We start from the raw sequence: 22345 nt of genomic DNA on the forward strand, positions 1-22345 counted from the left end.
GACAAGCCACAGTCAGGAAGAAGATATTTGCAATGTACATAATTGACAGAAATCAGTACCCAGGATGTATAATTAATTATTAAGGGAAAAAAAGGCAGAAAAATGAGCAAAGGATAGGAACTCATAGTTCACAAAGAGGAAATGTATATGGTAAAAAATGATATGAAAAGATGCCCAACTTCACTAGTAATCAGGAAAATGCAAATTAACCACCACAACATACCATACACTCCCACTGGAACAGCCAAAATTAGCGACTGACAAGACCTAGTGTTAGTGAGGACACAAAGCAACTGGAATGCTCATACGCTGCTGGTGGGAGTATAAAATAGTACAACCACTTTGGAAAACAGTTTGTCAGTATCTTAAAAGTTAAATATACATCTACTCTATGATCCAAAAACTCACTCCTAGGTATTTGTCCAAGAGGAAAAAAAAAGTATGCCCATGCAAATTCTTGTACATGAATGTCCAAAACAGATTTATTCATTACTAAAAACAAGAAGCAGGGGTGGCTATTTGGCTCAGTTGGTGGAGCATGTGACTCTTCACCTCGGGGTTGTGAGCCCCACATTGGACGTAGAGATTACTTAAAAATAAAATCTTAAAAAAAGATTAAAAAATAAAAACAAGAAGCACTGCAAATGCCCATCAACTGAGGAATTGATCAACAAAATGTGGTATATTCATACAATGGAATACTACGAAAAGGAATGAGCTTTCCTCAAAAAATTACCTAGAATTATCATATGACCAGCAATTCCATTTCTAAGTATCTACCCCAAAGAAATGAAAACACGTTCTGCTTCTCCCTGACCTTCCCCCCCTCTCATGAAGTCTCTCTCTCTCTTTCTTTCTCTCAAATAAATAAAATCTTAAAAGAAAAAAAGAAATGAAAACACGTTCACACAGAAACTTGCATATACGAACGTTCACAGCAGCATTATTCGTAAAAGTATAAAGTGGAAACAATCCAAATTCTCATCAAGTGATAAACAAAATGGGGCATAACCATACAATAGATTCATATTCAGCCATAAAAAGGAATGACGTACTGATGCATGCCACTACATGGATGAACCTTGAAAACATTATGCTGAGTGAAAGAAGCCAGACACAAAAGGCTCCATTATTGTATAACTGCATTTATGGGATGTGTTCAGAACAGGCAAATCCATAGAGACAGAAAATAGATTAGTGGTTGTCAGGGGATAGGAGGGGGGAAAGGGGAGACTGGCTGCTAAAAGGTAAGAGGTTTCTTTCTGGAGTCATGAAATGTTCTGGAACCGTGGTGATGGCTGCACAATACAGTGACTATAGTAAAAACCACCCAACCGTACACCTGAAAATGGTGAATTTTATGTAAATTACATCTAAAAATTTGTTTAAGTAATGAACTACTGATATAAATAACACATGCATGAATGTTTAAAAACATTATGCTGATGGGATGTCTGGCTGGCTGTCGGCAGAGCATGTGACTCTTGATCTCAGGGTGGTGAGTTCAAGCCCCACGTTGGCTGCAGAATTTACTTAAATAAATAGCTTTAAAACAACAATAACAACATTATGCCGATGAAAAGAAGCCAGACACAAGAGAGTACAACTTATACAACTCTAGTCATGTTAAATTCTAGGTCCAGTGACAGAAATCAGTGGTTGCCTAAGGCAATCAGGCAGAGGGGAATTTTAGGGTGCAAAAATGTTCTGTATCCTGATTGGGATGGGAAGCACACAGATACATACATTTGTCAAATGTCAATCAAACTGTATACTTAAAAATGGATGCACTTCATTTTATGTAAATTATAGCTCAATAAAATTGATTTAAAAAAGAATTAAACATGAGATTATTTTATAGCAATCTGATATGGTGGATATGGCAAGGACTGAGCAAAAAAGACTCATATTCCCTACCGGTAAGGGAATAAATCAGTGCAACTACTCTGGAAAGCTATTAGCAACATACAGGGGAGATGTGCATACCTTTCAATATAGAAACTCCAGTCCCAGGTAGACACATTAAAGCAATTCTCCTACCCGTGTATGGAGACATAAACAAAACTATTCGGTGCAGCACTACAGTAAAGGCTAACTTTCCACTGAGGGAAGAACAAATAAATCAATGCTTGCAATATTACGGTTAAAATGAAAGGGGGGCTACAGCTATAGATATCAACAGGCACAAATCCCAAAAATGTAAATGGGAGCTCAAAAGGCAAGCTGCAGATGCCACTGATGATACCATTTAGAAAAATGGTTTTAAGTGCGCAAAACAACACTATTTCATGTGTAGCTACATACATGTATGTACAAACACGGAAACAGTATTTTTAAATGTGTGGAAACAGTAACACCAAAGTCAGGGAAGTGGCTATTTCTGTGGAGGAGGAAGGGATTCCAACAGCAAAGGGGCACCCAGTGGACTTCAGCTGTACTTTTTATGCTTTATTCTTGAGTGGTAGGTACACAAGTGTTGGGTGTACTACCCTCTATACTTTTTTCCATGCTTGAAAGACTTGATCATTGTTTTATGTATAATTTCCTCTACTACCTTTGCATAAAACATGTGTTTCTTTTATTTCAGATTGATTTGTTCTGCTTAAGTTATTGGTAGTTGTGTTCCAGGAAAACACATTTTGATTGGCATAAGGAATGCTACCTTTTTTTAAATGATTTATTTATTTATTAGAGAGAGAGTGTGTGCTTGCACTCATATGTGTGTGGGGGGAGGGGCAGAGGGAGAGACTCTTCAAGCCGACTCTTTGCTGAGCACAGAGCCTGCTGGATCTCACCACCCTGATCATGACCTGAGCCAAAAATCAAGAGTCAGACACCTGGGTGGCTCAGTTGTTAAGAGTCTGCCTTTGGCTGAGGTCATGATCCCAGGGTCCTGGGATCGAGCCCCACATCGGGCTCCCTGCTCGGCGGGAAGCCTGCTTCTCCCTCTCCCACTCCCTCTGCTTGTGTTCCCTCTCTTGCTGTGTCTCTCTCTGTCAAATAAATAAAAAAATTAAAAAAAAAAAGAGTCAGACACCCAACTGCCCAAGCCACTCAGGCGCCCCAGGAATTCTGTATTTTTTTAATGCTTAAATTTTCCTTTATTTTCAATGGTCTCTTATATAAAAAAAAAAAAAAATCCTCAGAGCAAAAAACAAAATTTAAATAAACTACACAGATTAATTGAGAAAGAGGGACCAGGTGTTTAAAAGCCCACTGTAGGGACACCTGGGTGGCTCAGTCGGTTAAGCATCTGCCTTCGGCTCATGATCTCAGGGTCCTGGGATCGAGTCCCACATCGGGCTCCCTGCTCAGCGAGGAGTCTGCTTCTCCTTCTGCCTGCCACTCCCCCTGCTTGTGCTTCCTCTCTCTCTCCCTACTAAATAAATAAAATCTTTAAAAAAATAAAAAATAAAAGCCCAAATAAAAAATAAAAGCCCACTGTAGGGGCGCCTGGGTGGCTCAGTTAAGCATCTGCCTTCGGCTCAGGTCATGATCTCAGGGTCCTGGGATCCAGCCCCATGTGGGGCTCCTTGCTCAGCAGGCAATCTGCTTCTCCCTCTGCCTCTGCCCCCTCCACCCTGCTCATGCTCTTGCTGGCTCTCTCTCTCTCAAATGAATATATAAAAAAATCTTTAAAAAATAATAAAATAATAAAAGCCCGTTGTATATTGTACTGTTAGCTAGTAAAACTTAATTTTTATCTTTATAGAGACTGAAATATTCTGCTTTTTCGGTGACTTCCATTTATTTAAATGACATATAAAAGTAACTATCAATTAAATTCAACATGGTCCTTAGTTTGGTTCCTGACACATGAGTCAAAGGTCTCTACACCTCCCCTACATTCCCAGACGCAGAGCTGCATGGCACAGAATGCAGTGGAGTATCCCCCAAGCACACAAGCTCTGGAATCAGACTCGGGTGACTCCCAATGCTTTAACATTCTGGTGACCTGCAGCTGCAGTTAGTCACTTGACTGCTCGATCGCCTAACCTGTAACCTGACATACTAATAACCTTGCAGTCCTTTGTCTAAATAAAGCAAGTCATGGGGCGCCTGGCTGGCTGAGGCGGTAGAGCACGCAACTCTTGACCTCGGGGCTTTAGGTTCGAGCCTCATGTTGATGTAGAGATTACTTAAAAATAAAAATCTTTAAAAATAAAATAAAATAAATAAAGCAAATCACATGTTGCTGGGCATATATTGGGAAGCTCCGTAATATTTATTTCACCGACTCCCACCTTGAACATATGCGAAGGTGCTCACAAGATGACACGCAGACTACCCATGCTGCCTCAGAGTTTTTGCTTTAAAGCGACAAAAAAGAAAGTGTTTCTGTTTCTCTTCAAAACGTATTACATCATATCATACAATTATATCTTTGGTGATTAGAAGTCAATGCACATTGTTAGTAAATGAATAAAGGGGTAGGTAAAACCCCATCATCAAGTGTTCTATGAAGAGGGATTATATAAAATCCAAAAGCTTAGTGTTGTCTTCCAGTTGTTTCAGTATTGTTATTTAAGATTTAAATGCTCCTTGCATCCTGTCCCCTTCCTATAAAGTCACTTAACATGATGCCCCATCTGCGACCACTCTCGGTTCCTGACACTTCGTGATGCTCTCTTGACTTACTGACCTCTAACAACGTGGTCCCCCAAAACCATCCCGGCAGCTCTCACCTTGCCTCTAACTCACACGAGCACAGGGGTTCCCAAACATTTTGCTCATGTGACTCCGGAAAGAATTTAGAAAAGCTATATTATCTCCCTGGGACATTTTTATGTTGACACAATAATTTTTAAGTTAAAATAGTTAAAAAGCATGCAAATTCTGGCATGTTGCAAATACTGACATTTATAAAATGAAATGGTTACCTCACTTTAAAAAAATTACCCAATGAATCTAAATACTGTAGTGTTTTGATACAACCCACCAACTCTCATTAAAAAAATACACTAACAAACTCTCCTTTAACAGAAAGTTTACATTGTTACTTTTTCTCATAAAACTTATATTTCCATTCTGCTTCTTTCACATAATTTTGCTCTGATGTAATATATTTCTAATGCTTGAAAAAAATTTAAACATCATATCATACATCGCTGAGATAACAAAAAATGCTTATATCTTAATTTTCTTAATTTCCATTGAATCTGTAATTTAATTTCCTGTAATTTGTGCTAATTTTTTTCATTGTCAATACAAAGTTCAACATACAACAAAAAGTAAAATTTTATTTGAACTTTATCTTTTAATGAAACTGATAGGTTTCTTTTCTTTTCACTTAGTTCATGTCTTTGTAGCAGGTGGATAATTTAATCCAAATTAATAAATGAGTATTTCTAATCATGTCATGGTAGAATGACATAGATCAGCATCATTTCTATTCCTATTTTTGTTTTTACACATAAACAGGCTGAGAATTCTTTTTTTTTTTTTTAAGATTTTATTTATTTACTTGAGAGTGAGCATGTGCCCGGAGAGGAGCAGAGGGAGAGGGAGCAGCAGAATCCCCGCTGAGCAGGAAGACCGACATGGGGCTCGATCCTGGGACCCTGGAATCATGACCCAAGCCGAAGTCTTGACTGAGCCACCCAGGTGCCCTTGAGGATCCTTATTTAAACAAGTAGAGGAAAATGGAAGAATTTGTATTATAGGAATGTTATTTGATTCTTTTACCTCCTTTCAAGTGTATGCAAAAAATATCACATTTTGATCTATTATCATCTATCATCAAAAATTCTTTTTACAGAGGCATCTGGCTGGCTCAGTCGGCCAGCCAGTCACTTAACATGATGCCCCATCTGCGACCACTCTCGTTTCCTGACACTTCGTGATGTTCTCTTGACTTACTGACCTGGTCAGTATGACCTGCAGAGCATGCAATTCTTGATCTCAGGACTGTGAGTTCAAGCCCCAAGCTGGCTGTAGAGATTACTTAAAAATGAAATCTTTAAAAAAAATTATTTTTACATCTACATAGTATTTCTAGAGGGAAGGTTTGACTTGAATATAATTATGAGACCATCAGGGGCATCTGGGTGGCTCAGTTCAGGTCATGATCTCAGGGTCCTGGAATGGAGCCCCAAGTTGGGCCCCAGGCTCAGTAGGGAGTCCACTTGTCCCTCTGTCCTAACCCCCACTTGCGCGAGACAGTGCATGCACTCATGCTAGCGCGTGCACTATCTTTCTCTAACAAATAAGATCTTAAAAAAAGGGGTGCCTGGGTGGCTCAGTCGTTAAGTGTCTGCCTCTGGCTCAGGTCATGATCCCGGGGTCCTGGGATGGAGCCCTCCATCGGGCTCCCTGCTCTGCGAGAGGTCTGCTTCTCCCTCTCCCACTCCCCCTGCTTGTGTTCCCTCTCTCACTGTGTTTCTCTCTGTCAAATAAATAAAATCTTTAAAAAAAAAAAAAGATCTTAAAAAATAATTGAGACCGTCAGGCAAGTTCAAATTAAGGGACATCTATAAAACAACTGGCCTAGAGTCTCCAAAAACTTCAATGTTAAATAATATCCTGAGTGTGATCACTGTATTGTTAGATGGTAAAATGTTCGTTTTTATTTTTATTATTTTTTTAAAAATTTTATTTATTTATTAGAGAGAGAGAATGAGAGAGAGAGAAAGCATGGGGGGGAAGGGTCAGAGGGAGAAGTAGACTCCCCGCCAAGCAGGGAGCCCGACATGGGACTTGATCCCGGGACTCCAGGATCATGACCTGAGCCGAAGGCAGTCGCTTAACCAACTGAGCCACCCAGGCACCCATCCTTGTTTTTAGAAGATACATGCTTACGTATTTAAGGATGAAGTGTCAAGATGTTTGCAACCAACTCTCAAATTAATAGTAATTATAGATAGAGAGAGGCTAATCTTTGTATTATTCTTGCAACTTTCCTACAGGTTTGATATTTGTAAAATTAAAAATTGGAAAAAATTGTTTTTAATAATCTACTGTGGGGGTGCCTGGGTGGCTCAGTCGTTAGGCATCTGCCTTCGGCTCGGGTCATGATCCCGGGTCCTGGGATCGAGCCCCACATCGGGCTCCCTGCTCAGCGGGAAGCCTGCTTCTCCCTCTCCCACTCCCCCTGTTTGTGTTCCCTCTCTCGCTGTGTCTCTCTGTCAAATAAATAAATAAAATCTTTTAAAATAATAATAATAATAATAATAATAATAATAATAATAATAGGGCGCCAGGGTGGCTCAGTCGGTTAAGCAACGGCCTTCGGCTCAGGTCATGATCCTGGAGTCCCGGGATCGAGTCCCGCATCGGGATCCCTGATCAGCAGGGAGTCTGCTTCTCCCTCTGACCCTCCTCCCTCTTGTGCTCTCTCTCTCTCTTATTCTCTCTCTCTAATAAATAAATAAAATCTTTAAAAAATAATAATAATCTACTATGGAATCAATTATATTCTTCAAATATGTGGAAAGCAAAATTGACAACCACTTAACCTACAAAAGGATTCGTTGCCCATCATTAGTATCACTCACTTTCTTACTTCCTGGGAGGTACCGCATTAAAAAAAGCACTTAGACCAAGATTTATGCCAAATACAGCAATTACTCCTCTATTTTCAGAAACCAGCCCTAAATCTGATAATATTAGAGAAGGTTGGGATATTAAAATATTTCAATACATCTTTGTCAATACAACATTTTATTTTATTTATTCACTTATTTATTTACTTTAGTACTCTCTAACCCCAATGTGGGGCTCAAACTCATGACCCCGGAGATCAAGAGTCGCATGCTCTTCCAACTGAGCCAGACAGGCACCCCGACAATACAACACTTTAAATTAAATATTTATATCTTACGTGCTTTAAGTATATTTTCATCAAAACCTAGGAACTGCAAACTTATCTCATTCAGCTTTTGGAACATGCCCATCACGTAACTGAATCCACGAAGTCAATCTTCACTGTTAAACCAATCATTCAAATCAGATGTACTTTCTTAAGGAACAGATGGATTTATTTTTTTCAATTCAAATTATATGTAAATGCATTGACAACCTTCTCCACTTTTGAATTCTAAGACAAAAAGAAAGGGGAAAAAAGGAAGAGAGAGAAGGAAGGAGAGAGAGAATTGAAAAATATATATATAGGACAGCTAAATTTTCATGTTTCTGCATTCAATATGTTGTGCTATGTTGTTTTGAAGAATATAAAGAGAATTTAGCCTTACAAAAATATGTCGTTGGGGGCGCCTGGGTGGCTCAGTTGGTTGGGCGACTGCCTTCGGCTCAGGTCATGATCCTGGAGTCCCAGGATTGAGTCCCGCATCGGGCTCCCTGCTCAGCGGGGAGTCTGCTTCTCCCTCTGACCCTCTTCCCTCTCATGCTCTCTATCTCTCTCATTCTCTCTCTCTCAAATGAATAAATAAAATCTTTAAAGCAAAAAAAAAAAAAAATATGTCGTTGGAAAAAGAAAGATTATTTAATAACCTTTTCTGTTAATTGTGAATATGCTTCTTTGATACTACCCCAAAACTCAAGAAAAGTGGGAGTTTTCTCAAGGTTAGCTGCAACGTGGAAACAACTCTTGTCACTGAACTTTTGGTATTCAGTAACATCAAAACCCCTTGTCCCTCAGACACCCGGGATGGATCTTTTGCATGGTGTTGTAACATCAGGTGTTGGGTCATTTAGGATGTACTGGTTACTGAATTATGCAGATCTTCCAAATGTTAACACACCTCATTCTATATTTTAAAAGTCATAGTTATTAATATCGCTACTAATCTCATCAGAAAAGTTATGAGCCAGGAAGCCAACAAGTGCACAGTGGCAAATCTGAGCTTTCCAAGTGCCTAATTTTTACTTGAAAGCTCTAATTTTAAGGGCACCTGGGCAGCTCAGTTGGTTAAGCCCCCAACTTCGGCTCAGGTCATGATCTCAGGGTCCTGGAATGGAGCCCCGAGTTGGGCTCCCTGCTCAGCGGGGCATCTGCTTCTCCCTCTCCCTCTGCCCCTCCCTCCTCCCCTAGCTCTCTCTCTCTCTAATAAATAAATAAAATCTTTAAAAAAAAAAAAAAAGCTCTACATTTTATCATTGGCAACAAATACTGTCCTGCTGTTTTCCTTGAAGCGACAGACTCACCTTGCTTGTTTATGGGAAAATGTCTGCTACACTATGTACTCAAGCCTGAATAGCCACCGTTTGTCGGTCGTTCTTTCAAATAAAAATGTTGTTTCTGGAAAAAAGCTGCTAGTACAGCTTGCAACTCATCCAACTGTACACGTACTCTCCCTCGAGACAGCCGGTGCTTCCCTGTGCGGCAGAATTGCCTTCTGCAACTTCCCATTTCATCCCAGAAGATACTTAAAAATATACACTCAAGGATCAGCTGTAATAAAAGCAATAATTTTGACTGCAATGTCAAGGGCATTCCTGATGACACTTTTTTTTTTCTTTTTTAGCTGTGAGTACATGGTAGCGGAGAATACTACTAACACCATTTGGCGCCACTGCCCCCCTCCACCATGTTCTTGCGCCTGGCATTCGGGGAACACGGGGTCTTCCCTGGACTTCAATGACGCTGCACCGGAGGCCCTTGCACGACACCCCAGATGGCTCTGGTTCTGCTGCACATCAGCGTCCCTTCTACAGCAGGACCGTTTCACCTTCTGGTCTCACCTCACTATACAGGAAGCTACTGCACACCAAGCTGATTAGGCCTCAAGGCCAACTGCGTTATACCCTGTATTAACAGATATGACTCACTTCCTTTTTTGAAATGTCCTTCCCATTCTATTTCCTACACAATCGTAACCTTTTAATCTGTTACATCAATGCAGTCCCGGATTTAACAGGACCTATACCTTGCGAATTCCAGTTTTGGTCATCCGCCCATCCCCAGCCACTTCTCACATGCATCAGTGCAGAGTGTGTTGGTAAATCTAAATCTTTAATCTGAAATTCACACACAGTCCCTAACTTCTAAATACTTGATTTCCCACACCAACTGTAAATACTCATAAAAGTCCCTGCTGTACCAGAGCTCTTATGATGGAATAATGAGCTCTGGTTAGGGGAAGTATCTTGGGAAAACAGAACAATCCGTGAGTCAGGGTGGGCCTCTCTGAGATCCGAGGGCAGCATCTGGCATCCAGCTGGTTTAGAGGAACCCACCCTTGACCCTCTCTATCTGCTACTCTTACTTTACAAAGGGGGATGCACCAAGGCTCAGAGAAGGAATGTGCTTGAGGGCACACAGCTGGACAGGCCCAAAACCATGACAAGACCATTCTAGACCAAGGATTGGCAAGCCTTTCCTGTAAAGAGCCAGACAGTGACTATTTCAGGCTTTGCAGGCCACATTGTCTCTGTTGCAACCCTTCAACTCCACGGAAGCAGCAAGGAAGCTGCAACATGTAAACAAATGAGCCTGGCTGTGCTCCAATAAAACTCTATTTATGGACACTGAAACTCACATGTCAGATAATTTTCACGAGTCATAAAACAGTATGCTTCTTTTGATTATTTTTCCACCATTTTAAAAGTGTAACAAGTGGGGCACCTGGCTGGCTCAGTCAGAAAAGCATGCAACTCTTGATCTCTGGGTTATGGGTTCGAGCCCCACATTGGATGTAGAGATCGCTTAAAAATGAAATCTTTAAAAATAATAATAAAAGGGGCGCCTGGGTGGCTCAGTTGGTTAAGCGACTGCCTTCGGCTCAGGTCATGATCCTGGAGTCCCGGGATCGAGTCCCGCATCGGGCTCCCTGCTCAGCAGGGAGTCTGCTTCTCCCTCTGACCCTCCCCCCTCTCATGCTCTCTATCTTTCATTCTCTCTCTCTCTCTCAGATGAATAAATAAAATCTTTAAAAAATAATAATAATAATAATAAAAATAAAAGATGAAAGTGTAAAAACCGTTCCTAGCTCAGGGGCTGTACAAAACAGGCAGTGGGCCTGAGCTGTCTATGGGCCACAGTCTGCTCACCATCACTCCAGACCACCAGTCCTGCAACGGAGTGTGAGGAACAGCAGAGATCCTGGTCCTATGATGATGTCAGAGGCAAATGTTACCGACTACAATAATTTCTCTACCCAGAAAATGAAAAAGGAAACCCTGCCACCACAACCCAGATCAACATGGCAGCTAGCGGCCTGGACGCAGGACTCTAGGCAGCGCTTTGAGTATTAGGTGTAATGGTGGTCCTAACTGGCCTCACTGGTTCCACCCTTGCCTCCTGGAGTCTGTCCTCTATACCGGAGCCAGAGTGAGCTTTTAAAATTTAAAATTAAATCAGGGGTGCCTAGGGCACCTGGGTGGCTCTGTCAGTTAAGCATCCAACTCTTGATTTCGGCTCAGGTCATGATCTCAGTGTCGTGAGATTGATCCCCACATTGGGCTCCAAGCTGGGCATGGAGCCTGCTAATCTCTCTCTCACTCTCCCTCTGCCCCTCCCCACACCTCCCCTTCTCTAAAAATAAATAAGTAAGTAAGTAAGTAAATTCTTTTAGCTAGTGTACCTGTAAGGCTCTACAAGAACTACATTCCTATGGGTGGCTTAGTCGGTTAAGCGTCTTGCCTTTGGCATGGGTCATGATCCCAGGGTCCTGGGATTGAGGCCCAAATCAGCCTCCTTGCTCAGCGGGGAGGCTGCTTCTCCCTCTGCCTGCCACTCCCCCTGCTTGTGCTCGTTCTCTCTTGCTATCTCTCTCTCTGTTAAATAAATAAATAAACAAATAAATAAATGAACGAACTACATTCTCCCATTGTCACTGTCACCATCACCCCCAATTCCCTACCACTCTGCTTCCTTGCTGTTCCTCCAGGAGACCAAGGGCACACCCGCCTCAAAGGTTTGTGCTTACATGCCCTATGCTTGGAACTCTCTCGGCCAGATACTTTCATGGCTGCCTCCTGCATCCCTCCCAGGCCTTGTTCAGACATCCATCACCTGATCAGACAGGACTTTCAGGACCCGTGGCTCACACTCTATAAACCCCTCATTCTGCTTTGTTTCTTCACAGCACTTATCACTATCTGCTATATATTTATTTATGAGAGTAGATGGTTCTTGAGGACAGGGACTCTGTTTTGCTCCCTGTCTTATCCCCAGCACCCAGAATAATAATAAATGGGTATCAATAAATATTTGTCAAATTTAATGAATCAATGAATGGGACACCATAAAACCATTTTGCAATTGATTTCTTAAAATATAATCGGCTCATAGGTTGAAAGCAACTTATAAATACACATTTTCCAATCAAAAATGAAAATGTGGGGCACCTGGCTGGCTCAGTCAGTAGAGTGTGCGGCTCTTGATCTCGGGGTTGTGAGCTGGAGCCCTATGTTGGGTGTAGAGATTACGTGAAAATAAAATCTTAAAAAAAAGATAAAATGCTATTATATTTGCATGGTTCTTTCACATGTATAATTCATTTAAAATACATGCTGAGTGACTACCCATGTGCAAGGCATTGAACTACACGTGATGAAGCACAGAATTTCTGTTCTCAAAGAACCTGTAGACTAAAAGGGAGCTAAGACGTTCACAAGCAACCTCAAGTAAAGAGAGACTGTGAGAAGGGGCCCAGTACAGGGAAAGATAAAGAACTAAGGAAGTTTGGATTCCTGCTGAGGGCTCAGTCTTCATTTTCTCATTGACTCTTCCCTGATGAGGGTACAGGCCCAGAGGAAGGTAATGAATTAACTCGAGGGAGGCCTCCTGACTTGGGAGTCCCGGATTCTTTCCACCATAATGTTTTCCTTTTGACATTTTTTTTTTTTTTGCCTGAGAAAGTCAGATGATTTCCTCAATTATACACTTCTCTTCACCAGTGGAGTAAAAGCTGAGGAGTCCTTGCTCACAGGCGAAGAAAATCACTTAAGTATGTATAACTGTTCCAAACACTCCAAAAGAACCCACCAGTTCATGAATGAATGAATGCATTCAAACAGAAATGTTTTGCCTATTGCTTCATCTGATTCATCTGCTCAGCCAAAATGCCTGGGTTTCTTTCTTAGCCATTCACGGGCTCCAGCTTTCTAACACATTTTATACTCCTTCAAACACACCATCAAGACATAATGCTTAAAGTGGTATGGATGGGGGGCGCCTGGGTGGCTCAGTTGGTTAAACCGCTGCCTTCAGCTCAGGTCATGATCCCAGGGTCCTGGGATCGAGCCCCACGTGGGGCTCCCTGCTCATGCAGGAAGCCTGCTTCTCCCTCTGCCTGCCGCTCCCCCTGCTTGTGCTCTCTCCCTCTCTCTCTCTCTCTCTCTCTCTCTCTCGCTATCTCTCTCTGTGTGTCAAATAAATAAATAAAATCTTTAAAAAAAAATAAAAAAATAAAGTGGTATGGATGATGATACTTGTACCACTCTGTGAATATACTAAAGTTCACTGAATTGTACCCTTTAAAGGAAAGTTAAACAGTATATTAGTTATATCTCGATAAAGCCATTATATATTTTAAAAGGCAGTGATTTCCAAATCTTTGCTAATAAATGTTATTAATTATAGCATTCTATTGATTATTAATTGCTTATTATTATTATAGTCACTATTATGAATAAACAGTAATGCTGAATTTCATAGTTTAGGGGGAAATTGGGTAATACGTATCAAAAAAATTTCTTTAAACACAATCCTCTTGGGGCGCCTGGGTGGCTCAGGTCATGATCCCAGAGTCCTGGGATCAAGCCCCGAGTCGGGCTCCCTGCTCCTTGGGAAGCCTGCTTCTCCCTCTCCCACGCCCCCTGCTTGTGTTCCCTCTCTCACTGTGTCTCTCTCTCTGTCAAATGAATAAAATCTTTAAAAAAAATAAAATAAAATAAACACAATCCTCTTGATCCAGCTATTTTTCCACCTTAGAGTTTATCAAACATGTATACTCACACCAATTTGCAAAGATATATGAAAAAGATAGTTCAGGGTACCTGGATGGCTCAGTTGGTTAAGTGGCTGCCTTCGGCTCAGGTCATAATCCTGGAGTCCCAGGATCAAGTCCCGCATCAGGTCTGCTTCTCCCTCTGACCCTCCCCCCCCATGTGCTCTCTCTCTCATTCTCTCTCAAATGAATAAATAAAATCTTTAAAAAAAAAAAAAGATAGTTCTGTACCACTGTATGCATTTTTTTAAAAGATTTCTTTCTTTCTTTCTCTTTCTTTCTTTCTCTCTCTCTCTCTCTCTCTTTCTTTCTTTCTTTGACAGAGAGGGAACACAAGCAGGGGGAGAGGCAGAGGGAGATGCAGACTCCCTGCTCGGCAGGGAGTCCGATGCGGGGCTCGAACCCAGGACCCTGGGATCATGACCTGAGCCAAAGGCAGACCCTTAACAACTGAGCCACCCAGGTGCCCACTCTTTGCATTTTTGAAAAACAGGAGTCAAACCAAACATTGCACAGCAGTGTGGAGCAGGGATGTGGGAATCAAACACCAGGTCACCACTTACCCACTCTGTGAACTGACATAGCCCTTCACCTATCCAAATCTCAGTCATAAAATGGGGATAGTAACAGTGCCACCTCACAGGATTGTTAGGAGACTCAGATGACAAAATACATGTAAAAACTTAAGCGGCTAGCATATATTAAATATTAAATAAATATTACTATGAAAGCCATCACTGTTATTTTTTTTTAAAGATTTTATTTATTTGAGAGAGAGAGAATGACAGATAGAAAGCACGAGAGGGAAGAGGGTCAGAGGGAGAAGCAGACTCCCCGCTGAGCAGGAAGCCCGATGTGGGACTCGATCGCGGGACTCCAGGATCATGACCTGAGCTGAAGGCAGTCGCTTAACCAACTGAGCCACCCAGGCACCCAAGCCATCACTGTTATTAACAGGACAGATGCTTGTTGAACTGAATTGTGGCCCATCCATACAATAGAACACTCTACAGATTTTCAAAAGAATGAGGAAGATTCGTATCAACTGATATGGAAAGAGTTCCAAGATATTGAGAAAAAAGCAAATTGTTAAACAAGATTATAGAACAATCCCAGTTATAAATTTTTTTAAATATCTGTATAATATAAGGGGAGCCTGGGTGGCTCAGTCAGTTGAGCCTTGGACTCCTGGTTTCCACTAGGGTCATGATCTCAGGGTGTTGAGATCGGCCTGCTATGGGCTCCCTGCTCAGCGGGGAATCTGCTTTCCCCGCTCCTTCTCCCTCTCCCTATGCCCCTCCCCCTGCTTGTGCACACCCTTGCTCTCTCTCTCTCTCTCTAAAATAAATAAATCTTTAAAAAGTTCTATATAGGGGTGCCTGCGTGGCTCAGTCGTTAAGCGTCTGCCTTCGGCTCAGGTCATGATCCCAGGGTCCTGGGATTGAGCCCCGCATCGGGCTCCCTGCTCCTCGGGAAGCCTGCTTCTCCCTCTCCCACTCCCCCTGCTTGTGTTCCCTCTCTCACTGTGTCTCTGTCAAATAAATAAAATCTTTAAAAAAAAAGTTCTATATAACATGTATATATAATTTATACACATACAAATGTGTGTGTAGGTTTATATGTGCATTTCTGGAAAGAATACCCAGAAATGGGGTAATGGGACTGAGGAGAAAAGGGCATATTTACTCTTGACTTCACAATACTTAGAACCATACTTTTTTCAGTGAGCAAAGTTTTCATTAAAAGAAGAAAAAAAAGAATAACATTGAAAATCACTTGCTTACTAAGGGAGAAAAAAGGCACCTTGATTAAAAAAGGGGTACTGACGAAAGTTTCCATTGAATTCTAAAATTGGCAGCAGATAGAAAAACCCTGTACACATATTAAAACAGTCCACTGTGTAAGAACAGAATTTAACTGAGATTCACGGTTATGTTCAATCCTATCAAAGATCTATTAATTACCAGCTTCTGAAAATATCCACCTTATCTGCAAAGTAAAAGCACTGAGACTTTCATCTTCAGTTTCAAATATTGCTTTTTATTTTTAAAGTACTTAAAAACCTACTGAATTCATGTAATATTGACCTAGTAGGCAACAGAAGTAATACACTTGATTTTTAAATTTCCATCACCTGGTGTTTCATTTTCATTATGTATTTCATTTTTTAAACTTGGGCTAAAAATAACATTGCAAAAAACTTGAACATCTTTACATCTCTTCAGAGTCTCACTATCACAACACAAAGCAATACAAAATAAAGATCAAAATTCCAACATGAAGCAACTTTTAGAATTTCTAAAGAACAAATTAAAATTACAGCAAGACTTTGCACAATAAAGAGATTTAAAACTCAAAAGAGAACACTACAGCTGAGACTGGCTGAGGGGACAGAAGTTCAGAGGCAAAAGGGACCAAAAAGTAAAAGGGATAAGTACTTTGAATCTGACCCACCTTCCTCAAAATTTTGACTAGCAAAGAGCCTCTTTTTATGGCACAGGCTAGCAACACTGAGCGATTTTAAAATATGAGTATGTCGGGGTGCCTGGCTGGCTCAGTCAGAAGAGCATGCGACTTGATCTCGGGGATTTTGAGTCAAGCCCCACTGTTGGGTGTAGAGATAATAAATAAATAAATAAATAAATAAACAAACAAATAAATAAATAAAGTTTAAAAAAAAAAAGAGTATGCCTGTATGTTAAAATGCCAAAAAAACATTCATCTCCTTGGCAATGTCAGACCTCAATGGTCCTGGAAGGCGAACTGCCTGAAAAATCTGTAGTTTGTCTTACCAAACAGTAAGACCATCAGCATTCTAAGATTACCAGAACTGTTCATTAGTGAAGGCTGTGAATGCATTTACCAAAGATCTTTACCAGAAGTCCTCTTGACGAGATGGTTTGGGTTGTACAGAAAGGAAAATGGCTAATGAGCCCTCTCCCACTGACTCTCGAAAGATCCCTTCTCCAGATCCTTCTCCTCACAATACCCCCCCAAATGAGAAGCAGACCCTGTAGAAAACAACTGGATTCCCAGCTCATGACATGTGGGCCAAGCCAGTTCAGCAGGAGGGACCCCAACAGCCAGTAGCTCTAACTGCTTCATTAAGATCTTTTCCTAGTACCAGTGGATGAGTCACCATTAGGAACATGATAAAGACCCACATATCTACCTGAATCCAATGACTTCTCACCATCTCCACTGCTACTCCCCCAATCAAGTCCCATATTCTCTGACCTGTCGGGTCTTGCTACATCTGCTGTTGCCCCTGCTTCATTCTCCACCCAGTGGTCACCGGTGTTTTGAAACCACATCAGATGGTATCTTTCCTCTGCTTTAAAACCTTCCAAAGGCTTTCCTGCCCCACTTGGAAGAAAATCCAAACTCCTTCCCATGGCACACAGGCCGAGCCTGATAGGTCTCTGCCTCCCCTGGAATCTCTTCTAACCCTCTCTTGCCCCTGGACTAACTGCTAGCCCACATGGGCTTTTCCTTCCATTCTGGTGACAAGCCAAGCTCACTGTCATCCCAGAGTTTCTGCCTTTGCTGTTCCCTCTGTCAAGAACACTCTTCCCTCCTTCCTCCAAGGCTGGGTCTTCCTCATCGTTCAGGTCTCCACTCATGTCACCTCCCCACATCCTATGCAAAGGACACTCCTGCTGCACTCTATACCTGTACACCCTATTTGATTTCCCTTCACGATCTGAAATTCTTGTTTATTTGCTTCCTTTGCGGTCTGTCCTCCCTTCCTGCTATCACCACCAGCCCACCAACTGCATGAGGAGGGACCTCATCTCATGTGCCCCTGCAGCCACACTGCTGGGCACAGTCACCAGAATAAAAAAATAACTAAAATCTGCTTATGGTAGAAGGTCCAACTGTACAAAAGCTGGGATGATTTGAAAGTTGTCCCTAATGTATTTTCTGACATCAAATATTACAGGATTGTGTGTTTATATTACATTTCAGTATATGTTAAAAAAACAGTAAGGCAAAAATAAATTAAAGCTACTAGATAGATATTTCTCCAGTATGGTATGGTAAAGATCAGAAGTATCAAGAAAAAAAAAAAAAAAAGATCAGAAGTATCACAACACTTATGGCATTTGAAAAAGCATGTCCTTCCACACCTTGCTGGCAGGAGCATAAAATGACATCATCTTTTTGGAGAACTATTTGGAATTATCTATGCAAATTACAAATGCACATGCCCTTTGAGCCTATGTCTTAACTCTCAGGAATTTATCCTATGAGCAAAGGCAAAATTAATGTACACATACAGGATATTCACTAAAGCATTTCTATAGATGAGATAACATAAATGTCCAAAAGTTATGGGACATTCATACAGTGGAATATTATGCAGCTGCATAAAAGATTTTGGTAGCTCTTTATACACTCATACAGAACAATCTCCATGGCATGTTGGTTAGTTTAAAAAGCAAGTTTCAGGACAGTATTATTGCACTGGTTTTGTTGTGGTTCTGTAAATATATATGATATGCTTGCAAATACACAGAATGTCTCTAAAATGATACATAGAATACAAACAACTTTGGTTACATCTAGGGAAAAGAACTAAATACCCAGGAGATGGAGAAAGGCTTGTTTGTGTAGCTTTTGGACTTTAAGCCGTTATTTATATGATTATTAACCCTCAGAACATATCAATTTAAAAGGGTCACATTCATACACAAAAAGCTTTCAAATTATTGATCTGGAAGACCTCTCAAGATTTCTTCCAAACTTGAGATTCTATGCTATTCTAAAATTTCAAAGTTTAATGAAAAAAATGCTATGCTTGTCTTTATTCCTTTTCCACAATCAGTACCTGATAAACATTCTTTGATTTAAAACTTTTTTTCCTCATTTCTAGCACAAGATCCCATCCTCCTCAACTAAGAGTTCCACCAGCTGAAGTCCAAGGCCTTACGTCACACAGCTCTTCCATTTATGCAACAGAAGATATATTCCTGGAAGGTTATATTCTAAATTGTAATATAAACAGTAGAATTTATTGTGCCAGAATAATAATTTTTTTCTAAAAGATGCTGTCATAATAAATAGTATAGGAGCATTTAGCTGCCTTCTAGGGCTTTTTGTTTCATCTAGTTTAGGAGCTAGGACATGTTTATATGAAAAAATAACTACCATGCTAGGAAGGATATTATAGACAGTAAATACGTAGTACAAATAAGCAATCCCTCAAGAAATTCAAAGAAAACATCACATCTATTAAGGCAGGCAGGAAAAACTTCAAAAAAGAAACAGAATCTGAGTTGGGCTTGATGGATGATCCAATTTCAATAGGCAAGGGACTGCACAGTAAGGAACACTGGAGTGGTTCAGGAACAAGTGAGCAGACCAGTTTGGACAAACGGAGGCTGCAAGTGGTCGGGAGTGTTCCTAGCTCCTGGAAGCCCACATAATCAGTCCCTGACGCCTGCCTGTATCCTTCCAATGCCCTGGATTTATTATGAGTCTTCCTAATATTTCCCAGAGTGGTCATTTTTTTTCCATTCTAACCACCTCAATACAACCCACACCCTCATTCCCTCCCTCTACAAAGATCTCCAAACTCATCCTCCTGTTTCCCATCTTCACCATCCCAATTCACAGTACACAACTCATGACATTTGTTATTTTATATGCATAACCCACTCACCTCAAATGTGCGAACAGCTTACTGCCTACAAATAAAATCATTCTCTTTCTCATTCGAGGCCTTCTAACATCTGCTCTCTATCCACCTCTCACTCCATCACTGGACTCACACTCTCTAATATGCAAATTTCATGCCTATGCCCCTGCTCTTCCTTTTACCTGGAAAATATTCCTTATTATGTTCTCAGACGGGGCACACATAGTTGTAAAGATTGTGAACACTACAGTTCATATAAATGACACCTCCCCACCACCACTGTTGGGCAGTATACAACCTCTGCAACCTTCCAAAGATGACTTGTTTCCATCCATCTCCTCCACTTTGAAGGCCAAATTGTGTGCCAGAACAACTCAATAGTTCATCAGTTGTGCCTCTGATTCCTGTATCATCAACTTAACACCATTTCTTTATTTTTTTTAAAAAAAGTTACAATATTTGGAATACTAACAGTGCCTTGAACACAGCAGATACTCAAAAAAGATGCTTGCAAATGATGACGGGATAAGTCAAGAAAGGCAGATTGTGGGGACACCTGGGTGGCTCAGTCAGTTAAGCGTCTGCCTTCAGCTCAGGTCATGATCCCAGGGTCCTGGGATCGAGCCCACATCTGGTTCCCTGCTCAACATGGAGCCTGCTTCTCCCTTTCCCTCTGCTGCTCCCTCTGCTTGTTCTCTCTCTCTCTCTCTCTCTGTCAAATAAATAAATAAAATCTTTTTTTAAAAAGAAAAGGGGAGGGGCGCCTGGGTGGCTCAGTCATTAAGCATCTGCCTTCAGCTCAGCTCATGATCCCAGGGTCCTGGGATTGAGCCCCGCATCGGGTTCCCTGCTCAGCGGGAAGCCTGCTTCTCCCTCTCCCACTCCTCCTGCTTGTGTTCCCTCTCTCGCTGTCTCTCTCTATCAAATAAATAAATAAAATCTTTAAAAAAATAAAATTAAAAAAAAGAAAAGGGGAAAAAAAAAAGAAAGGCAGATTGGGGTGAAACCATAAAGAGCCTTAAAAGCCAAGGAAAAAGTTTTGGCTTTATCTTGTAGATGCCAAATATGGTCAGATGATCAGAATGATGTTTTAAAAAGACTAATTTCAGCAACTACAAGCAAGCAGGGGTTTGAGAGACTATTGCCAAAGTGCCAGTGTAGAGGCCCTATCAGCTGGAAGAGGCCTATGGGAGGCTCCCTCTGTGACTTCCAGCCTCCTCAGCTGCTCACTCATCCTTCAGCTTATCTGTTTGGGATTACAGAGGTTGGTTTTCATATACCTACACTTGGAGAGTAAACCTTAAAACAGGACCTTTAAGCCAAGAAAAACATGCTTTTGCCTGAAATATCTGGGTATCTAGGAAACAGTTCTGACTTGGATTATTACATGCATATATAAAATACATATACACAAATCAAGCATTCCTCTTCTTCCTTCACTTCTTTTGCAGTCCCGGGAAGTCTAACTCAATTCTCCTGTTTCCTTTGCTAATGTAGCTTGAACTTTCACTAACCTTAGAATTCCACAATTACTAGTGAATCATTTCAAGCCGAGTTATGGCTCATTTTCCTATGGTCCTCTAAAAGAATCAAGGGCACTTATGTATTTAGATATATAAATTCATTTCATTGTACTGATGGAATACTAAATAAGTAATTCTTATCTGTAAATCAAAAACTCAGAACAGAATACATTAAACAAAATTAGTTTACTAATGAATTTCCTTTTAAAGCATGTATCTTGGATTTCATGCCAAGATATCAATGTATCAGTAATGGACTCTGTGGAACTAGACAATTTTATTTACCTCTTAGATTAAAAAACAATCTTCACTCTCCAAAGGAAGAATATTATGTGCAAGTAATGCACTGCAACCTCAAGACACATAATATCATTGGAAACATGTACATGTCTATCAGGAAAAGATTATCAGGCACAACCTAATTTTAAAAATGAATGGAGGAAAAATAAATAAATAAAACCAATAAAAATGAATGGAGGGGGAGCCTCTTAAAACAGTATCCAAGGGGCACCTGGGTGGCTCTGCTGGTTAAGTGTCTGACTTCGGCTCAGGTCATGGTATCTCAGTGTGCTGGGATGGAGCCCCCACATGGGGCTCCCTGCTCAGCGGAGAATCTGCTTGTCCCTCTCCCTCTGCCTCTCCCCACACTTGTGCTCTCTCTCTCCCCCAAATAAATAAAAAAATTTTTAAGTGAATAAAAAATTTAAAAAACAGCATCAAAATTAAAACAGAATATACAATTTTGTGTTTGGGCCCAAAGAGACTGTCTGCCTTGAAATCCAACTTTACTGTTTATTCTTCCTACCAAACATGCAAAATAAACTCACCAGTACTAAAAACAGAAGTATGTTATCTCTATTGAAAGGTAAACACGATAAAAGTAAAGATTAAAATATTTTCTTTCATCCTAATAAACTGAAAAGAAAAAACTATAAACTACTCCAATACTGTTTCAGGATTTGGGGCAGTTTAAATGTTTCTTCTTTTCCAAGGTAGTGATTTTTTCCCTCCCCATACTGAAGATCCTTCTGAAAGTCACAGTGTCTATCTTTGGTACCAAACGATGGACAGGTGCTTTGCTAACTCCATCGGAAAAGAAAAGAGAAAAGGGCACAGACATCCATTATTTAGAGTCTATCGTTAAGTTAATTTCCTTTAGAATCTAATAATTTCATTAAAGTACATATTATGCAAAGTGTATACAATTTGTGGCCTGTATATAGTAGACCATATTTCACCATAACCAACTTCATCTTTTCAAACACCACCAAAAATTGGCAAATAATTCAAGTTGCTCTTAGCCCAAGGTTAAATTGTTGAATACTAACAAT

At 40.7% G+C, this 22345-nt stretch overlaps 1 protein-coding gene across 4 annotated transcripts in view; it reads right to left on the bottom strand.

Moving 5' to 3' along the window:
- KCNG3 (potassium voltage-gated channel modifier subfamily G member 3) overlaps positions 1 to 22345 on the bottom strand; it is a 60306-nt gene that overhangs the window by 36354 nt on the left and 1607 nt on the right. The window lies entirely within an intron of this gene.

The sequence above is a fragment of the Callorhinus ursinus genome, unplaced genomic scaffold, assembly GCF_003265705.2.
Source record: "Callorhinus ursinus isolate GAN/ISIS: 27379988/994484 unplaced genomic scaffold, GSC_fseal_2.0 scaffold10, whole genome shotgun sequence".
NCBI classification, from domain to species: domain Eukaryota; kingdom Metazoa; phylum Chordata; class Mammalia; order Carnivora; family Otariidae; genus Callorhinus; species Callorhinus ursinus.